The sequence below is a fragment of the Polistes dominula genome, unplaced genomic scaffold, assembly GCF_049000335.1.
Source record: "Polistes dominula isolate Pdom_NZ unplaced genomic scaffold, Pdom_raw_medaka contig_37, whole genome shotgun sequence".
Classification (NCBI taxonomy): domain Eukaryota; kingdom Metazoa; phylum Arthropoda; class Insecta; order Hymenoptera; family Vespidae; genus Polistes; species Polistes dominula.
In genome coordinates this window covers 235,012-256,791 of record NW_028301169.1, presented here as the reverse complement: position 1 = coordinate 256,791, position 21,780 = coordinate 235,012, and the positions used below count along the sequence as shown (strand labels likewise).

The window sequence follows — 21,780 nt, the reverse complement described above, 5'->3', positions numbered from 1 at the left end:
GAATAAGAACGTTTGGTAGAGAGAACAATGGGCATCGATCGGTACTCAATCTTTTATGATTAACTTCCTTTTTCTATCGAACTGTAAACAAGGTTGGTAGTAGCTCCTTCTTGAGTAGCTCTTTCTCGATCCGTCAATGGGCGCAGCTTGTTTTAATTGGCATTATTAATGGCGCCGATATCCGGGACGACGGCACGATCCATCCTTGGCCGATTTTTTTACCCTCGTTTCTTTTTTTTTTTTATTTTGTAGCGCAATAAAGGAGAAACGGCCGTTATTAATTATTATCGTCCTACCGATCGGCTGCAGTGGCCGTGCGCTAGTGCGCCCTTTTTAAATGGAAAAAAGAAGCAGGTTTGCGAGAGGAAGAGGGAAAGGATTGCGATCTTACCAACGGAGGCTGGTCTCTCTCGTGGTTGTTGGTGACTAGCAACGAGAGCTACGATCAAGAATTTTGCTTCGCCTTCTAGGGTCACAGATGGCGACAGCTACTCCTCCGTTTCCGCTGTGCTACCAACCGTTCAAACTTTTACAAAATTAAACTTGCACCTCGATTAATCATTCGATCGATTAGATTTAGCAAGGTAAGCGTTCGTGATTTAAAGCGTGAAAATCATTGGGTATGATGATTCATGAACGAGATAAACGTTTCATCTAATTACTAATATGACGTTTATTGGATTTAAGCAAACATTCATATATTTTTCTTCATTTTCATTCATACCTTACAGGATTTCATGTTATTCATGGATCATTTGCAATATTGAAGAAGGAGGGATACGCGTCGATTCGTGACTCGCATACCGACATGGGAAACACATTATCGATAATCGCGATCTTAATAGCTGCCGATATTCCAGATCACTACTGCCAATCGGCAAAATCAAAGCTACAGTTCGCATTGCCTCAGCTTTAAGAGAAGCATATTGGGAATGAAGGAAAAAAGGAAAATATTTTACGCTCTCCTCTAAAATGTCATGGCGTACATAGATAATTAGCACGTTTCCTTTTTTCAAACATTAAAAAGCGAATTTTGGTTTTTTTTTTTTTTATTTATATTAGCTAAAGGAGAAAATATAAATCCATCGTGTATAAGAAGCAAAGCAGGAGGAGCAGCCAGCCAGGTGATCCATCTTCGGACGATTACTCAGAATCCTTCATCTTGAACATTGAATGGACAGGAGCGATTGGAAAGCGTCCACTCGATCGTGAATAGTCCTTGCAAGTGAGTAGAACGATCCTACCTGCATATCTTTGTCTCTGTATTGCGAATCTCGAGCGATACGCGTCGACGGACGGCAAACGCGGACTGTCCGTAGTTCTGTGGTCGTGTCGAGCAATAATTGACCGCCGGTCGTACTCGTCCCGAGCGCGTATATTATAAATGCGTGCTGTGTGTCGGCTACCAAGCAGCTATCTTTTTCTCTCTTTCGCTAGCGCTCGCTCGGTCTCCCTCGTACTCACTTAGGATCGCGAAAGAGAGCGGCGAATCGGGTAGTTAAGAAGTGGCTGGAGCTTCGACGTGACGTGTTATGGCTTTAACCGCAACAACGCGCCTCCAACCGCAGGAACCCTTTACTTTGCTCTTTACTCGCCGAGAGGGCCGAGCTCCTCTTTGCCACTGAGTCTCTCTCTCTCTCTCTCTCTCTCTCTTCCATAATTACTCTACGATGATACCAATGCTATATCGATCATCATCTCTACTGGCTACCTTCTTGTGGTTCCTTTCGTTATTCGATTCCTTCTCCTTCGAGTCCATATAATCCTTATTAGAAGATCGTAATTATAGCTTCGTGTTATGTATCCAATAGCAATGCTTTATTATTGCGTTCGATTAAATGAGAGGGAAGAGTTAGTGGATAAAGAACGATTGTTGCAACTGAAATATATATAATACGACGATGATCCATTTAATTATTATTCATTTCAATCGAATTGACATTAGGAAAAAGAGTTAGGACTTTGAGAGAAGAATAGGTGCGGATTCATTTTCGAGGTTCGTTTCGTAGGAGGATGAGTCAGTCACGGTAGAAGGGTATTGTTCAGCCGGACGAGGAGATACGACACAAATCATTTCCTGCCGTATCCCCGCGTGTATCCGCCTTTACGTTTTACGCCGATCCATGCGCTTCTGTGTACATGAGCGAATTATATACATATATATCTTTGTTTCTTTTTATCTACGAGCGTGCATGTGTGTTGTATTGCGTACTCGCGTCACACGCTCGAGCGCGCGCACGCTCGACTCTTTTGGCTCGTGCACGCGACTCTACTCATACGTATACGCATACATATAGATATACAAGCACGTAACGCGTATCTCTATCTCCGTGTAAACGTTGGAACATTTTGCGGATGGTGTGAGACTTTTTGGAGCGTTTCGAGAGGCACGTCGCCGCGCCTCCGATAGACGCGTATTTCTCCTTTACGAGCGCAGCACCGCTGTCGAGATTTATCGAACGACACGCGTGACTCGTACCGGTTCTCCCAGAGAGAAAGCAAGAGAGAAAAAGAGAGAGAGAGAGAGAGAGAGAAATTATGCTATGTTTTTTCTTTGTAACCCTTTTCGTTCTTTTATTTAAAATTACTTCTCGTAACACATCGACGAGAACATTCATGTACGATTTATTTTACACCAGAACTGGCGCATTTGTCAATTTGACACCCGTTAAAAACACCTGTCGGTTAACATTACTCTAATAATTTTGATTTCTATTTTGTAAATTTCATTAAAACAACCAATTCAATTTGACAGTATCAATTTGTCCGTGGCTAAATTATTTATAAAAATGAAGAAGTAAGGAGGAATAATTTGAAATATATCGGATGGATTAATAAAAGAAGAAAAAAAAAAGAAAGATAGGGTAGGTTTCCTTACGTCCTCACGAAGTGCGGTGAGTCGTCCCTCGGTAGTCGGCTGGTAGAACTCGAGGATCGTGTCTACGGTACTTACGTCTTTACCACGAGGCACGACTGTAGTAAGACGATCACGTCGAGGCAATAAAATGACACGATACACCGCGGCAAGAAGATACAAAGGAGCTCGTGAATGCCGACTGACAAATACCGAATGAATAATTATGTCCTTTACGTCCACGTTCAATTTATCCTATTATCCCTCTTCGAATTCATTTATCCGATGAACATCGAGAAAGTAAATAATTATACGTGAATTTATTCCAACGATAGATCTTCGATGAAATATCGATTAATATTGCATTTCTTATTTTTTCTTTTTTTTTTTTTTCTTTACGATTGTAATTCTAAGTTAAATGTTCGTAAAATCATGGAATGAAAATTTACGAAGCACTGCTTTTCTCCATGGTTAAAATAAGATCCGACATAAAACGACGCGGAAGGAATGATATAAGAAACATACTACTATAGAAGAAGCTGTTATTTTTCAATGAGGGAAAAATAAATTGTCATTCTTGAATATTCTCAAACCGGAATAACTTTTCATCGACTTATCAAAATGATTCAATTTGTTGGTTTGCAAAAAAAAAAGAAAGAAAAAGACAGTTGCATCAGCGTGTATCGTAATAAAGGAACGATATTTCTCAACCGGTTCACGAAGCGATGAATCGTGTTACAAAAAAAAAAACCAAAAAAACAAACAAACATAAAATGTGTAAAATCTAGATATAAATTCACAAGTAAAGGCGGATATCTAAGCGCGTGCTACGTTAATCCTTAAGTGAAGCAATCGTTTGAAGGTGTTTGAGAAAAAGGAAGAATGGATAGAGAATCGGTTCTCTTTCGTGCATCGTTTCAATTCGATTAATTCGATCATATCGAGGAAGCTGCGATAACGGGTTTCCCAAGAAAACGTATGGCTTCCCTTTTCGCGTGATCTCGTGCGCACGGAGAAAGCGCATTAGACACGCTTAATCACGATATACGCGTGCTCACATATATACATATATATATATATAGTATATAGTTAAGTGTAGGTATATGTTCTACCTGTCTTGCGAATAGCTCGATTTGTTTCGTGCTCGATAGGAATGTGCGTCTCCTACGCTCGCTAAAACAAAACAAAAAAAAACAAAAAAGAAAAGAAAAAAGGAAAAAAGTGGAAGAAGAAGAAGAAGAAAGAAAGCAGCAGGATACGTTCTCGTTAACATTAATCTCCTCCATCCACGTTATGCTAATAATAATGACGATAATAATATCCTTGAACCGGTGGAAGAAATTTACCAAAAGAATCCTTCTATCTTTTCGCTCGACTGCGATCGGATATATTAAAAAAAAAAAAAAAAAAAAATCAAAAGAGGAAGGAAGAAAACCGATGACGTATCTTTAGCAAAGAAAACGATAACATATAGAGAGAAATTCTTCACTCGATACGTCCTGACGTCGAGTGAGGAGACATCTTGGAATAGAATCTCTCTCTCTTTCTCTCTCTCTCTCTCTTTCTTTTTTACTTTCTTTCTTTCTCCTTGTCTCATATATAATAAATAACTCATGGTGTAACGAGGGAATCTCATTGGTATATAACTGCGACTGCTGGTGCTGATGCTACTTCGTAGAGCACGTGTCGTCTCATTCCTCTTAGCTTTTTCTTTATCTCTCGCTCATCGTTGCTGTACATGTATAATATTAAGGAAGAAAAGGATGAAGGATCCTTCCCCAATAAAGAGATAGGCGCGAAACGGTGGAAAAGTTGTACATATGTAGTTGTACGCTTGCCGGTATGCGAGTAGGTATATTCTCTTATACGCTCGAGTTGGCATAGCGATACGCGACTTTGTAGCCCGGATAACCGCGAATAAATCCTCTAATCTAATTGATAGCGGCACGGTATGCCGCTGACGGTTCACGCGTCCCATACATATATATGGATATAACCTATAGTATATACGTGCAACTTGGTTGGCCCTAGTGTACTTAAGTAGCTCGCGAGCCACTCACGATAGCAAGCAACTCAGTCCCTGGCATGAACGCACCAACCACCTGGGTCCGGCCGTTGCCCGGTCGGTTGGTCGGTCATCCGCTTTAACAACACGAAGAATTAAATGGAAGAATCAAACTATAGAAACAAATATTCGATAAAACAAAACCCAAGCCGAACGATTAACTTGATTCGATTTATTAGGTGTTACGAAGGTATTGACACTACCGGATGTTCGTAAATGATCGAGAACGTACATTTGTAATCATTTTCTTCTTGTCTATTTTTTTTTTTTTAATGAGAATAGAAATGTTCAGTTGGCAGTATTGCTGGGATCTAAAAGTATTCTGTGTTTCAGTTGCACAATGGCCGTTGGTTAAGAAAAAAAAAGGTACAATGTGCATTGTGGTGCGCGAGAAATCAATGTCAATTGTCGGTGCTCGATGTAACATTAAACACAAATACGGTACACGAGGTATATCTTATAGAACGAGTCGTCGTACAATAGATTTGAAGAAATTGAAAGCATCGAAAAAGAAAAATCAGCCAAACGGTAGAAACTTTTCTATGTTGGATATGTCACACGACTTCTCTTTGGCAATGCGTATCTGAAATGATCTAGAAAGCTAAAGAGAGAGAGAGAGAGAGGGAGAGAGAGAGAAGCAAAGAGATTTGTTAAGGGACAAGAGGATCGGTTTAGATTCGCTTCCGGTAGGAGCGGCCATCTCGATAGGTCGATGCCCCATACTTGCATCGAACGTCTTCTTCTTCTTCTTCTTCTTCTTCTGCTTCTACTTCTTCTCCTTCGTCTTCTTCTATTTCTTTTTCTGCCATTTATTCTCCTTATTCGTTTCGAACACCTCCTTACGATAAATAACAGCTGTATTACTTAGCTCGTCGAGATGATTTTAATAAGATCTCTCGATGATAAGAGTCACTCGCGAAGTAAGTGTATAATCGTTTAATCAAGTCTTTTGTAAAGATATCTAAATGTTGATACGAATGCACAAATCTGTCAATTTTCTAATGTTTTATTACAGAGATTTATATTGCATTGATGAGTGTTATCGTTAATATTATAAGTATGTGGATAGGATTCATTAATTAAACTAAACGAAACAAAATAATGGATGATTTTCCAATAAAAAAAAAAAACAAACCTAATATTAATAGTTATTAGAATGTATTTCAATATTCGAATGGTTATTTTGCGTATTTAGAGTTACATCGTATAGATCGATCACCGCAAGTAAAAGTTGATAGATAAAATATTTCGATGTAAATTTCGAAGTAAAAGAAAAATAAAAATAAAAAGAGATAAAGAGTGAGCGTAGGTGTTGGTCTATTTCGTTTTCTCATAATTAATGCGTAAGCTCTTGAATACCCGTACATTTATGTTCTTAGGCCGGTTCGGTCTACGTAGATACGTAAGTCGTAGAAAGTGTACGCAAGTACATCCGAAAGAATGCGGTCTGTTTATAAAGTTATGAGTTATCTTACCGTGATCAGCTGTTCTCTCCTGGCACTTCGTTTCTTTCGCCTGACAGTTATATCGTAAGTGAGAAATCACAAGAAAGAGTCTTCGTCTCTTACACAAATCTCTATTACTTAATACTCTTTTTTTATTTTTATTGTTTTTTTTTTATTTTACGATCAATGCGATGAAAAATAAATTACCTGTGTATTAGATAATACTAGAGGAAAATGTGACTCTAGGAATTTGCATAATAATAAATGCATCATCGATAGGTGTTTGCTTTGAAAAAAAAAAAAAAAAAAAAAGAAAGAAAAGATAAAATGAAAGAAGGAAGAACACGTAGGAAATACAACAGAAAAAAAAGTAGAATGCGTTAGTTGTAAAATGTCGATCACATTGTAAAGAGGTTGGAACCGGTTCGCTTGTTTAGCAACGATCAGGATTCTCTCTGGGAGACTTTGCGGGGGCCTGGGGGTGGCGGCGGATCATTAGACGCGATATCCGTAACGATTGCGCAACGTTACGCGTTACGTATGCAAGAGTGGCAGGTTAGCTTTATGGCCGGCCGACATAACGAACATAACGAACGCGTTCGTCCTTCTGTTTTCGTCTTGGGCCACTTGGAACACGTGTTCGAACGATGTTCATCGATCTTCGAGAGAGGAGCACTCGACTCAAGCTTGTCGTCTTCTCCGACGCCACTGAGAGATACCTTTTCGTTTCCTTTTGCGTCTACGTTCTTCTAAATTACCAACGGGGAGAAGAGTACAAGACAAGTACTATTTCTTGTCACGATCTTAATTAGTTCATTTCCTTACAGAAATATCATTTCATTCATATCATAACTCGAGTTATGCTGATTAGAATAATTCTTCTTCTTTGTAAAAAAAAAAAAAACCTTAACGAATTAACGAAAGATTAATTGCAATTTGATTTTGATCGAAGGTGTGGAGAACTTTGATCTTGGATTTTTTCGATTCGTCAAAGATGGTACCGTTTGATGGCTCAAGAGAGTCCGACGTTCGAGTTGCTGTCGAAATCGAGGAGGAATGGGAGCGCGGTTTCGTCTCTTTCTCTTGAAAAGATCCACGCAAAGTGGGATACGAGGATCGTCGTTCCGACCGCATCCGACATGTGAAAGCGAAACGATGCAATTTCTGCAGTAGCAAGCAGCACTCGTGTGTTCGCGCGCGGGAGAACGAGCCTATCATAATCAATCGCTACTAAAGATGGCCATACGTGAGATAGAATGAGCAAAATTGCTCCTAGACGATTGCATTCCTTATCTAATTATCCACGTGACCTTCTTTCGCAAACCATCCTTCCACCGTTAGATTTATCTAATCGAAAATTTTTGAAAAAAAAAAAAAAGAAAAAATTAAAAATGTCATCAGTCTAATGGAACGACATTAAAAAAGAAACGATGTTTCTTCCTTCGTTGGATAGTTTCGCAATCGGAGAAAAATGTTGATAGGATAAAGTTTTGATGAAAAAATTAGAGAGATAAAAAGGAAAGGACAAAAAATTGTTGGAAGGGTGTTAAAGGTTTTAGCTGCTAAGGAAGGAAAGAAGGAAGGAAAGAAGGAAGGAAGGAAGGGCCCCCCACGAGCCACGAACAAACTCAACTCTCCGTGTGGTCTCCGCTACGCCTCGCGGCGACCTCATCCCTTCTGCCACGACGAACCTCCTCCACCTTCTTTTTCTTCTTCCTCCTTCTTCTTCTTTTCCTCCTCTTCCTTTTCTTCTTCTTCTTCTTCTTCTTCTTCTTCTTCTTCTTCTTCTTCTTCATCCTTCTCTTCTGCTTCTTCTCCTTGTCGAACATAAATCTCGGTAGGTTGCATTTATACTTAATGTTGCCAATATCCCGCTTGATTCCCCCTTTATTCCTCTCTCCAACGTTCTATCCTTATCCTCTTTATTAGCCGAGAGGCTCACCACCGGCACTCGCGATGTTCCTCTCCGGAGTTCACCCGGTCAACACACACTGGCCGGGGTTGAATTTATCGTCCCCCTTGGTAATGGATGGCCACGACGCCGTACGTCATCGATGTCTCTCGGCAGCTCTCGTCTTTCTTCTCTCTTACCTCTTACCGAGATCTACTTTTTTCCTTTTTCTTTTTTTTTTTTTTTTTTTAGGAACATTCGCGAGGATCCATGAATCGGATTATTGTTTTATCAAATTGCGATTTGATCAAAGGGTAGTTCTCGCGTATGACGTGGAAGACTTTGGCGTATCGTGCTTAACAGCGCGGTTTCTTAGCTATCCGCGAGCAGTCCGGGCCCGTTTTTCTGTCAATCTCCGCGTGATCCCTGTAATTTCCTGTCTAGAAAAGCACGCCGTGGCTTTAATGCTCCATTGTCTCAGTGTTCTACCTTCTCCTCTTTCCCTTCGGCCTCTACGTCCTAAGCGAGGACCCAGTACTACTCCCAGTTTACTCCCACTATTTCAACTGTGGCCAGTGGTTCTCAATATTTTTACAGATAACTCCTATCGATACTTGTGTCTTTATATTTTTTCGTTTTTCATCGATATAGAAAACACAACGATGCAATTTATTGAAATTTTCTTGGAAATAGGAATGATTAACCTAGAGACCCAACGTGTTTCGCTATACGTTATGCGTCATACTAATTATTAAGATATACAATAGAGAGTTTTCATAGAAGAAGAGGAAGAGATCGATCCATCTCTTTTTGACTCTCTCTTTCTCTCACGCACACGTCCACATTGTTTCTTTGGCGAATATTTTTCAAACAGCACGAATGTACGTTTCCAACGGGGTTGCGTTAAAAACAAAAAGGTAAAAGAGAGAGAGAGAGAGAGAGAGAGAGAGATAAAGAAACAAAGTGGACGCATAAAAGTACGAGCGAGGAGAGGTGGCTCCAGGGTCGAAGGGTGGTCGAGGGTGGTTGAGGGGTGAGAGGATGGAGCATTGTGATGCGCGGGAGATCGGTCACACGATAGACCCGGTCAAGGACGTGCTCCGCGTCGGGTTCCCAAGCGAACAGCGGCGGCGGCGGTGGCGGCGGCGACGGCGGCTCAACGTACACGCCTATCTACCTGAAGAGGGAGAGTACACGAAGGTGTACGTGTGCGAGAGTATCTCTACACCGGCAGCACCACCCTTCCTACCTTCCATCCTTCTCCTCCCTTTCCTCTCACCTCTTGCCGATTCTTCTCTTTACACTCTAGAAAAATGACTTTCGTGCGGTGCAAAAGTAAATTAGTCCTTTCGATAATAATCGATCGTTCTTCTTCTTTTATCGAATTTATATATTGCAATTTTTACATTACTACTTTGAAGCAGACGTTATAATATATTACAAAGGAGAAAAAGAGAATTTGTGAAAATAAATGGCTCCTACCGTGTCTCTCTAAACGTGGTCTCTAACTGGTTGCTAGTCTCGCTTTATATGTACATATTGCATAATACGTTCACATAGTTTGTACAATTTATAAAATAGTAAGGAAGGAAATTGTCGAGAGAATAATGCACAACAATTTCGTAGCTGGTATTAAGAAGTTAGCTTCGTTGGAAATAGCAAATATTAGAAGAAAAAAAAGATATGTAAAAAATTGAAACGTGTCTCCTTTGGTACATTACGAAATGGAGATCGAATCGATATAGAAGGCGAACGAAATCGGTGTCACTCTGGTAATAGACGTGTGTTCGAGATTTGCATGTAGGAGCGTATAAGTTTTGTCGAAAGCGTTAGGTACGCTTTCGCTGGTGGTAACCTCAGCTGACCTCACCGTCGTCGTTGTCCTTTTCTTCTACTCGAGCTTGCACCTTCTTGCACGCTGACCAACTCCCGTCCGCCGATCGACGTCACGTATCGATTCCAAGGCTCGACACGATCTCGCTAACCTAAACGTGTTCCGACTATGGTAGAGATAGTCGTTATAACGTGGCGCCTTTGAATTCCCTAAGAAAAACTCGATCGATCGATCGATTGTGTATCGAGAATGGAGCTTTCGCTATTCTTACCGGTAATAATCATCTTTAGCATAATGCGCTTGACTCGATAAATCGACCTAATGAATTTCACGCTTAAATGATTTTCTACGTGTAGTAGCTACGCGATGAGATATTGCTTACGTAAGAGGCCTTTAATGAATACGTATATCTACACACGTGCATGCATCCTTATCTATCTGTGCTTCTATGTTACATTCGTTTCTACGTGTATTATCTTATATTACAATTATCGTAAATCTTTTATTATTATCTTTTTCATTTTCTTCTTATACAAGTGTGATGTATAATTATCTTCGAGATACAACTTTTTTACTCGATTAATGATAATTATAAATAACACTTTCGTAACAATATTAAAATTTTCTGTTCGATTGTAAATCCATAGTAACGAAGAAGAGAAGTGTGTGGAACGCACAGGTGCATCGCCGTTGCGTTTGTCGGCCAAGTTCGGCACCGAACGTTCCCCACGGCTTGCCTTTGAACTAATTTGACCTCTCGCTTCCTGTAATTTGGCATTCTTTAAAATCAATGTGCTCGACCCTATCTCGCGGTTCCCATCGCGTAAGGTTCTTCGAGACCATTAAAAAAAGGAGGCCACAGAAAGGGATAATAAAGGAAATCGGGGATGCTTAATATGCCTTTTGTTTAAGACCTTACCAACCAACGCGACACACCTTCATACTTTATATATCAGATACAACGGATGGACAATTCCAATTTCAAATATCTTTTCACGTATAATGATTTATCAGTTGAAATATAATCTGTGAGACAATTAATAACAGTTCTAGCAAAAAACCGTAATAAATGATGTCGAGGAACCGGTATATTACATATGTATTGAGTATACTCTATATATATGCGCGTGCGAGGAAGAAAGAATGATAATATAAACAAACAATTTTTCCGAAGATATTGTTTTGACATTGATACGCGTCAGTCGCTACGCAAACGTCAACTGAGCAACTTAAATAAACACGTGTCTCTCTCAACTTTCAAATCATTTCTTTCACTACTACTTAACGTTGCAATATTAATATTCAATTTTCAGACGAACTTGCACGCTCATCGATGGATGCATACATCTGTCGTCTTTTTTTTTTTTTTTTTTTGAAGAGGAAGAGATTCATCGGTACGTTGAGCCCAACTAAGTAAGTAAACCTTTCTCTTCCGATTTAATCAAGTAAAATCATTTTATTAACTAATTACTTTTCTATATTAAGCGTTCTAATTTACAACATGATTTTAATATATATTTATAACATCGACATGCTCGAACGTTCATAGTAATTATCGCATTAAGAGAAGTCAGGACCAATTGAATCGGTTCAAAGATCAAGTAAGTCTTTTTCACGCTTCGAATCGTCGTGCATAAAAGCATACTACTAATAATAATCTCCTTTTTCCAGTAGCATTATTTTCTCTAACTTGAATTGCGAAAGGTTGTTGTTGCCAATCTTTCTCTCTCTCTCTCTCTCTTTCTCTGGGAAATATTTGCGAAATCGATGTCGCGAGCTAACGTTCGTGATATACATATATGCGTGTACGTATATACGTAAAAAGTATGGGCGAGAATTATGTGATAATTATGATTACTCACGTCGAAGTTTCGTTACGAGGCAAGCACGTGCGAGGGAAAACCAGGTGCTTCGTGAGAAACGGGGCTTCTTTGTTCAAACTTGTTTAGAAAAGAGGAGAGAAAGAGTGAAGAAAAGAGATAAAGAGATGGATGCACGTTTTTATTACAACTTTTGCTAAATATTAACGTTTCTTTTTTTCTTCTACGTACGCGTTTATTTTCGTTTATTTATTCGTTCGATGAATACTTGCATAAATTCGTTCAGTTGTACAGTGTAGAAGTCACAGATTGCACCAGATATGGATTTTCACAGGTTATTGTCTGTCATCAGTAGAATCAATCCGCAAAAATTGAATTCGTCTTGAAACTGAATATCGAATCTATCTCGTTTTTTGTGCTTCAAACTGTGTTATGTATTTATTTAATTGAATATTCTTTTTTCCAGATTAAAGAAGAGATTTTTAACAACAAACAAACCAATATCTTAGGATTGGATGTTTGCAATTTGTTAAGCAAAGTAATCCACTTTCGATGGTTACCGGATGGAAGTGAGCAAAGTAAGTCGGCGAACGTAAGACAATGGGGGCCGCGGGAGCAAAGACAAGGACGATCCCACGTCGTCGTTGTCGTCTTCTTTATTGTCGTCAGTGCAGTTAACGATAGAGAAACTCCTCGTCTTTCAACTCGATCTCATTACTATATATTATTTTTCCCCATGGAATGTCTTCTTATCAACGAGAGAAAAATGATTAGTCGTATGATCGTATCGTGCGAATGTCTGCAAGATATTTGCACGGAATTTATTTGTTCATTTTTAATTACATTTACGTGTTCCATTCTTTAATTTTAATAAGATAGAATTTAGGTGTACTATTTTGAAACATAAGTTATGTAGCAATGAAAGTACGAATTAGACAATTTGTCTATTCTCATGAAAATATTGAAGTAATTATTTCAAATGATAGAAATCTTAGTATTCTTCTATATCGAAGCGTAACATAATTTTCAACGATTAAAAAGCTACAAATTAGATTAGAATCGATAGTCGATCTAACGATAGATCTGCATTGTTTACGTTAGCGAACCTTGAACGAGAGAGAACCGTTGCCTCATAGATTACATAGGCGCCCTTTCTCCCATGCAACACACCATCGCGAGTAGTATGCACCGGTCCTATAGATTATTATGCTAATGACAATGCTAATCGCGTGAAGTCAGCATCGAAACACTGTTGTCGACGTCGTCATGGTAGTCCTCGTCGTACTGCTTACCGAGAGAAAGGAAGAGAAATAGAAAAGGATGAAAAAAAAAACGTAAAGAAAGAGTTTATAAGTAACGTTGATCGCATACTAATACTTCCCTCGCCCGCCATTGAACGACGTAAAACGAGATTTATTCGAGATCTCGCACGGATATCGTCGCGTTAACTGGCGTACACGAATACAACCATAACTTGATAGATACTCAAAGGGAAACGATCGTGATTTTTCCGAAGAACGTTGTTAACGATCGAAGATAATGAGTAGAGTAGCAAAAAAAAAAAAGAAATAAAATAAAACGAACAGAATTCAAGGACATTGAGGAAAGAACGTTCGGACGATTTTTAAGAGATTTTTTAACGATCTTTTAGATTTCTTATAGATCCGGTTCGAAAAGACTATGTTGTACAAGATGTTTTATAATTAACCATAAAATCTTTTAGTGTAATACATGGTATTCAGAAATAATAAACAACATTAGGAATTTTAAGAAAATTTCTATTACCAAAGTTACTATAATATTATATATTATATAGTGATTTTAGTTGGTTTAATTTAGTATTAGTTGATAGCTTATTAACGTGGAAGACGTGCTAGCAGTTTATTCCAGTGTACGTGCACCAAAGAAGAAAACTGACCTGCCGCGTTAGGTTGGTTAGTGACTACGCGACGAAGACACCTGTCGTGGCGCACTCTTTTTTATTGCCTCTTTTTTATTTTCCCCCTCGCGTGATAGTTCTTACCTATAAATTTTTTCCCCTAGTAATTTACACGTATCTAAGGTAGTAATCTACATAAATCATTAATACGATAATAGTGAAAAGAAATAGTTGAAATATTTTATAGTAACGCGTTTAATGCCGTGAGAATTATCAATGGCATTATTATACAATTAAATCGAGTCAATTAGATATATTTGTATAAATTTGTATTATATTACAAATAGAGTGTCAAAGCAAAAGAAATATCGAAACATAGTCGAGGACGCATGTTTAAGTCTTCCCGGAAGGCTCGTCGGTTCACCGTTAACGGAACGATACAAACATCTTACGTAGGATCTTTCGAAGAAAGTAGGTTTAACGATTCGCAACTCGTAGGAAGTAATTTGGTTTATCTTTTATTTTGACGGGGCCGGTTTTGCATCGCGCGGACTCTGTAGGCGAGAACGTTGAACGGTAGCAGCTCTCATTAGTCGACACCTGAAAGATAGGTTCAGAGCTAGCAATGAACAAAATAGTGCTCGCATTGGTGCTCGTGTCGGTTGCTCGCATACAACTGATTTTCTTGCTTGTTTCGTCTCTTTCACGCCCAGTTGTAGGAAAAAGTGGATGATAACGACGACGATCGTCTCGCTAATGGGAACGAACGACGTGCCCCTTTCGCCTGAGAGTAGTATATAGTCACGTATTCGAAACGTTAGATAGATAGATAGATGGATCGATAAAGAAGAACGCTTGATATATCTTCTTAAGCACGAAACAGTCACGAAAGAGCCGCTAAAACGATAAAAGGAGTGTTCTCTTTAGGGCGGATCAACGTTGTACGATTGGATCGTTCGTTCGATATGGGAGGAGCGCTCGATCTCGATTTGCCACCAGCACGAATCCAAAGGATAATCGAACGATGATAAAGCCAGAGGAATAAAAGCCCTCGCGGCCTTGACGCTTCACTTACAACAATTTCTTTCATATTTCGTTCGATGCCTAGCATCGCATTTCAACCTTATTTCATATACACTTTGTATGCACGTAATAGGTGCATTTTTCAAAAGGGTGCATTCGTAATAATAATAATGATTAATAGTAGAAATGGTAGTAGGATCGAAAGGAACCTTTCGTTTCTGTTTGCCGAGCACGTGTCCGTCGCAACATTGCCGATCAGAGAAACGATTTCTCGGTCTGCAGAACTCACGCGCGTGGTCCAGAAAGTCCATACCGGTGTTCAGGATCGAGTGCACGACTTTGCGCTCGACTCTGCGCGCTCGACTCTGCGCGCTCGACTTACATCCGATCAAGATAAATTATCGCAACGGTGTTCGACTAGGACAACGAGGATAGCTCAAAATTATAACTTTTTTTTTTATTTTAAATAAGTTTTTATTTCTTATCAAAATTACAACTTTGGTCCGGCCAATGACAGAAAAGACAACGGAAAGCAGCTTTCGTGCGACTTTTTTCTGTGCCATCGAAAATTATTCGATAACACATGGGCTGAAAATTCCCGGGTCTAACAAAGAAAACAAGGTTTCTTTCATTCAAAATTTTGCTTTATTTATCAATATAATCTCCATAAAGAGAAATACAATCATTCAAGAGCCGCTCTAACATTTCAATACGACTTTTGTAGAACGATTTATCTTTTGCCTCAAAATAGACCTCAGTTTCAGCGATAACCTGAACCTCTTCATTCGAGCGAAGCATTTTTTTGAGACCTGAAAACATGAAAAAATCACGGAGGGCCAGATTTGGAGAATACGGTGGATGGGGAAGCAAAGCGAAGCTCAATTCATACAACTTTGCCATCGTTTCTTTTGATCGATTGTGAGCATGCGCAGCTACACAGCTTTCGCATGTCCAAGTATTCATGTATTATATGTCCTACACGTTCCTTTGATATTTTTAGAGTCTCAGCTAACTCAATCAATTTTGCTTTACGGTCATTCAAAATTATTTTGTAGACTTTCTTGATGTTTTTGGTCGTCCGCTGCGTGCATTATCTTCGACGCTCATTTCACATCGATTAAACTTAGCAAACCTCTTCTCAACGATTGATTTTCCTGTTGCAGAGTCCGAATAATGTTTATCAAGCCAAACTTTGGTTTCAACGTTATTTTTTTTTCAATTTAATCCTAGTAAAGCCATATATGTGTGAGGCCTGGGACATTTCAGCCCATGTGTTATATAAATGCATTTTCATTATTCATTTATTCATTTCATATGTTAACAAATTCGATGAAATTTTGTAGCTGTAAAAATTAGCACGAAGTAGGTACCAATTGGAATTTCTTCGTCACTTCCTACTCTTTTTTGTTTTGATTCTTTGGAAGGAAAGAAGATAGCATTGATTGTGAACGATGGTGGTGGTAGTGGTGGTGGCGGTGGTGGTGTTTTCAGTGTGTATTTACGGAAATTGCGGAGCCCGCGGGCTCCTACTTTTCTGCCGACAGTGATTCGTATACTATAACGGCCGCACCGGGGGAGCGATTACAGCTCTGTTGCACTTCTAAGAACCGTTGTCCTTAAGGTCTCTAGACCTTCGAGAGTCTGTAGCTCGGTGCGCGCTTCTCTTCTTCTTCTTCTTATCTTAGCAAGAACCTTCCTTCCTTCCTTCTCGAACACGATTTCCTCAAATACCCCGGTGTACCACCGAACAGATCTCCGAAGAGATGCCTGCTGTCTTTGTTCAAACAAGAAAACCATTCCACTTAACCTTCTATTATTTTCACATTTTTAATACATATCATTTATTTGATTTCAATTCTCGCGCGTCTTATTAGTCAAAAATCTTCATTTCTTCTATGTATACGAGCAAAATAGGTTATTCCTTTCCAATGGGAAGTATTGAGGAAAAAATTAATGGCAAAAATGAAAGTATCGAAGAAGAAATTGTAGAAAAGGAAGAGGAAAGAACGTCACGAACGAGATGTTACGTTCCTGGAGAGTAGATTTTTGCGGCCGTCACGAAAGACCGCTAATAACAGCCGCGCGAATGGCTTATTTACATGCAACATCGAGGCGCCTTCGATGGATCGCGAGTTTCCTCGTGGTTTTGCGCGTGCCACTGTTTCATCGTTTCTCTTATAACTAACACAAATATACACTTTACAAAACTATTTAATTTAGCAACAATTTTCTATTGAAATTCTAGTGTGCGTTAGGTTTATTAAACGTATTGTACGTTTTGTCTTCGTCATTGGTTTCGAGATAATATCGAACGATTCACGAACGAACAGTACGATCGAAGAAAGATCGACTTGACCGTCATGGCGTTGGTGGTACTCCGAGTAGCCTGAAGGGAGGAAGCCAGATCGCATATCTTCCTCTTTCTCTTTCTCTTTCTCTCTTTCTATCTTGTACTTATAGTCCTCTTGCAGCGAAGTGGACGCCAGAGAAACGGGAACGAGTTGCATCCGCTAGGCGAAGGCGAGGCAGCCTTAAAGCCCGGAAGAAGGTTCGAAGGTGCGTACATCTGACATACGTATTTGCGAGTATATCTTTGTATAGATATAATTCTCTTCTACGTTCGATGATAATAAAATGAATATCTTTCTAACGGCGCGAATCATTTTTTCTTTTTTTTTCTTTTAATTGTATAAGATTCGTATTTAAAAATATATGGTTTCTCGTGTACCGTTTTACTATTGAAACTAACTGTGCGGCATGTATATCTAATGTTTTATACCTTTTTAACTTTTTTTTCCTTCTCAAAAATTGTAGGTAATACTTCAATCTAACTGGATAAATTGTGCAGTTGTGTTATTAATCTAAAGATTTCTCTATTACAAAATAATCTTGTTGAGTAGGTTGTTGAAATTGCTCAAATGAAAAATAAAAAGATAATAATATAACGTTGCATAAATATTGTAGGAAAAGAAGATGGTTAGAAGAGGTTCGAAATGTATTTATAGAAGATTTAAATCCAGCTCGTTGTAGAGATAAGATCCTTAGATCCGATCGAACGGGTTTCTTCTTTCGGACTCTCAAAACAGGATCCACGAAAAATACCGAATCGTAGCTCGAGGCTTTGTCCTGACCTGGGTTAACCGGTGGCTGGGTTGGCCTCGTCTTTCTCTCTCTTCCTTTCTCAATCGTTTCTCTCAGCAGAGATGCACCTGCAGCAAAACAGCCGGTCGGTTGGTCGGTCGGTCGCTCGCTCGCTCGTAAAAAAGGAAACGGTGGGTCGTGCGCGCACTTTCGCCAAATGATCCAAGAGAATCTTCGACGAATACTTCCCTCTTTCTCTTTCTCTTTCTCTTTCTCTTTCTTACATTAGATATATATTTAGTTGCTCTACTTTTCTCTTTCCTCCTCTCTCTTTATCTGTTGTTTCACTCGATACGCTTCCTTTTTACGATATTCGTGGTGCTCGTTGACGGCCGATAACGCGTTCACATTTATTCTCGAACCGTGCGTACTCCATTTCACGCTCCTTTCCGGCTGCAACACCAGGCAATGAAGTAATCGTATGATTTGCAAAATCCACGCAAAGAGCCCTGTTAAATTTCACACATAACACCGTCGTATTCCGCTATATGTTACGTAGTTACGAGATTAGTTGGCACGTGTGCCGCGATTACGATCAAAAACTAAATTGATCAACGATTAGAATCTGTTTCGATCGAGTTTGCTCTAATCTTTTTTTTTTTATTTTTCATCTCTTATTCTCGAAGAAATTCTTTCGACCTATTACTTGGAATGATTTCGTATTTCAAGATTTATAATCTTCGTTAATTATAGCTCATTAAAATAATCGATCATTATGTTATACATTTCATTAATTGAATAAAATCGAATAAAAGAAACGATAAATTCCGAGTAGAATATAAATCAAATCTTTGTATAGAGAATAAAGTTTGTATGTTGGTTTCTCTGACCATTTTCCATCCTTCTTAACCTTGTATGCACGCCATTGAAATAGAAAGAAGGAAGATGGAAGATCCATTCACTACACCAATCTTCCCTTTCTATCGAAGTAGGAAGATGAATTTATGGAGAAGAGGACAGACGTCGTGCACCGGCCGCAAAGTGCAAAGGTCACCGTGCAGGCAAGTTCTCCTCGTGTCCTCCTGCATCCTGGGGCAAGGACGCCTGCATCTCTCTTTCCTTTCGTCAAACAATTCGCATATGCCATTAGTCTTCCTTCTCTTACTCGTGCTTAGACGAAAAGAAAGACGATTTTAATTTGTATCCGTTGCTGGACACTTGGAAATTACGAGTAACGCGATATTCTCGTTTCGTTATTCAGTTGATGCTACCAAGAAGTAAGTAAAAGGAGAAGAACAAGGTAGAATAACTGGTGCAGCACAGGGTCCTTGGGGTTATCTATTCTCCGCGAGAGAAGTGCGAGACTAAGCAAGTGTAACGAAGAAAGAGTTTAAATCGTTATGGCGAGAAAGGCGTAGTTGCATTAAAGTGTACGACTAAAAAGTGACGAGAGTCGATACGTGCTAGGCTCGCTTAATTAAACCACGATTAGTCCGGATCCCCAACTACCTTCGAGTATCTTTCTCATCTTAGTTAGACGATGGACGACTTAATACAAGTAAATGAAACGAACGCGTTCTTCCTTTGGCATGCGTTTTATCACTTCCTAGAAATCCAAATACAGCCTTTATCGGCAATAATTTCAATTAAATTCTCGCAACTTTGTATGAAGTATACGATATACAAACACCATTTTATATAATACTTATAACATACTATAATTTTACATATATATATATATATATATTATTAAGCGTAGAAACGTAGATACGCGTAGAAAAAAGAGAACAATGAAAATGATAAAAATGACAAGAAAATAATCGCACCTTGGTAGCTGCGATTGGCAATTAGCTGCTTGGCAATTAACGTTGCAAGATACTTAAAGAGTTCTCGAATACGTAATACACGTCATCAAAGGTGAGATTTCTCAATGGATTTTCTTTCTATCTATCTCGCGATCGGGATCATGAAATCGGCCATTAGAAAAGATCTCATAGAAACCGTGTTTTATTCTTTTACAAATAGCGAAGGAAGGTAGGAAGGAAGGAAGGAAGGAAGGAAGAATGAAAAGAAGAAGGATGTTAGAAATGGTAAAACTCGTATTGAGCTTATTATACGACTTCGTGACATAAGAGAATGGATAGTGAGTCAGAATGGGCGAGAACGGGGTGTCGATTGAGTGGTAAGATCGACTCTCTCTCTCTTTTACGTTGGTACGCTGGCACGCTTTAAACAAACCGTTTATGCTAATTCCCGACAAGTATAAATCGCCTTCGCCGTGTTTAGGAGCGAGCGACTTTGAACGATGCAGACGTACGTAAAACCGACTACAACTTGGTCTGAATTCAATCGAAACGATAGAATGGAAATTTTCTTACTGTGTTCTTCGGGATCGACAGGATCGACGTATGTATCGATTTATGTGCTCGATTAACTCGATGGCCACTTACCTGAAACATAAAAATAACAAACGCGTTAGAAATTGTTTCTAGTTTTTTTGGATGAAATAAGATGGCACTCGCGTTAATGGACGATATATTTTTGAAACAATCATGAAACTCGTGGAAGTGAAAGCACGCGTTCGCATAGCAGGTAAGAATCCAAGGCAAAGAACGTTGGCGTTATTAACGCGAGGATTATTATTGCAGGGCCTGACCAAGAAGGAATTAGAAAAGGAATCGTCCACCTATCGATTCTCCAGCAATAAACTTCTTAGCTCTCTCGTAAATCAATTCTCTATCGAGGATACCACACTAAGGTACAAAGGTACGGAGTAGTTAAAGTTTGAATATGCGCCAAGCTCGTTAATACTTGCCTATCTGGTAGACACAATCAAAAGAGACATTTTCGTTTGTATGTATACGTACACATATCTAGACATTCCGTAGAATCGTAATTAATGGTTCTCAAAAGGCGAGTTAGCGTCTCGAGACGTTTTTCTTTCCACCTGTTTGGTGCGTAAGTAAAAAGGGAAAAAGGGAGGGGAGAGAGTGGTACGAGTATTAGCATAAAAGTCTTCATTTGCGGTGTCGTGATCGCGGACGAGACAACCGCGACAAGGTCCAACGTCTCTCGGTGCAATAAATTAAATCGCGAAAGGGCCCCTCCGGCGATCTCGCAGGGTTTTGCTCCTCTCATCTCTTCATCTCTCTGTCTTTTTTTATCGTTATACTACGTCCTAACTGTACAGGCCAATTAATCGAAGTACCGAGAAGCTGGTAATAGTATATCTTTGTGTGTGCTAGCTGTCCTCGACGCGCTACAAGTAAAACGTGCTAATCTTCTCTCTTTCTTTCTATCCGTCCTACTTCATCTTTGTCTATTTCCTTTTTCTCAGATTTTTTTTTTCTTCTTTTTTTCTCATTCACATTTTCATTCTTTTTTTCCTTCGACTTCGGACAAATTCTCAGCTTCGAGGAAGTCCTTCGCCGTTCGTATCAACGGTTTTTATCTTCGACTTGTCCTCGACAAAGAAAATGCATTTTCAGTTTCTCTTGCGTCTCTTCCGCTTGTCTTTCCTTGTAACGGGTATCCTTACTCAAAGCGTTCTACGAATCGAGCCGAAATAACGCGAGTGTCACTTTTGCGATTCCGAGAAAGGTGGTGACTATAATATAGGTACGACCTACCGGTCTTACCACCGCCATTATCGCTGCTACGTGGTCTTACTGGACCACTTGCGTAACTACCTTTGCTGTCTTACGTAATTTTGACACCAGCTTGTAACTCGCGTTAGCTAGCTATTTAATGCGTTCAGGTAATACCGAATAATTATCTCTCACTCCCTCGGTAGCAATTCGTTTCTTCTCCCAACATACTCGATGAAATATGTAGTTAGGTATATTGAAACGAATGTCTAGTCATTCATTTGATCATAATTGATCGTAA

The 21,780-nt window shown here is 39.3% G+C and overlaps 1 protein-coding gene and 1 long non-coding RNA gene across 9 annotated transcripts in view; one reads left to right on the top strand and one right to left on the bottom strand.

Moving 5' to 3' along the window:
• sv (paired box protein shaven) overlaps positions 1-21,780 on the bottom strand; it is a 120,114-nt gene that overhangs the window by 40,827 nt on the left and 57,507 nt on the right. The window lies entirely within an intron of this gene.
• On the top strand, positions 752-19,484 carry LOC149030420 (uncharacterized). The gene is made up of 3 exons (XR_016178781.1): positions 752-1,225; positions 11,403-11,502; positions 12,376-19,484. It is a non-coding gene; the product is annotated as an uncharacterized LOC149030420 (long non-coding RNA).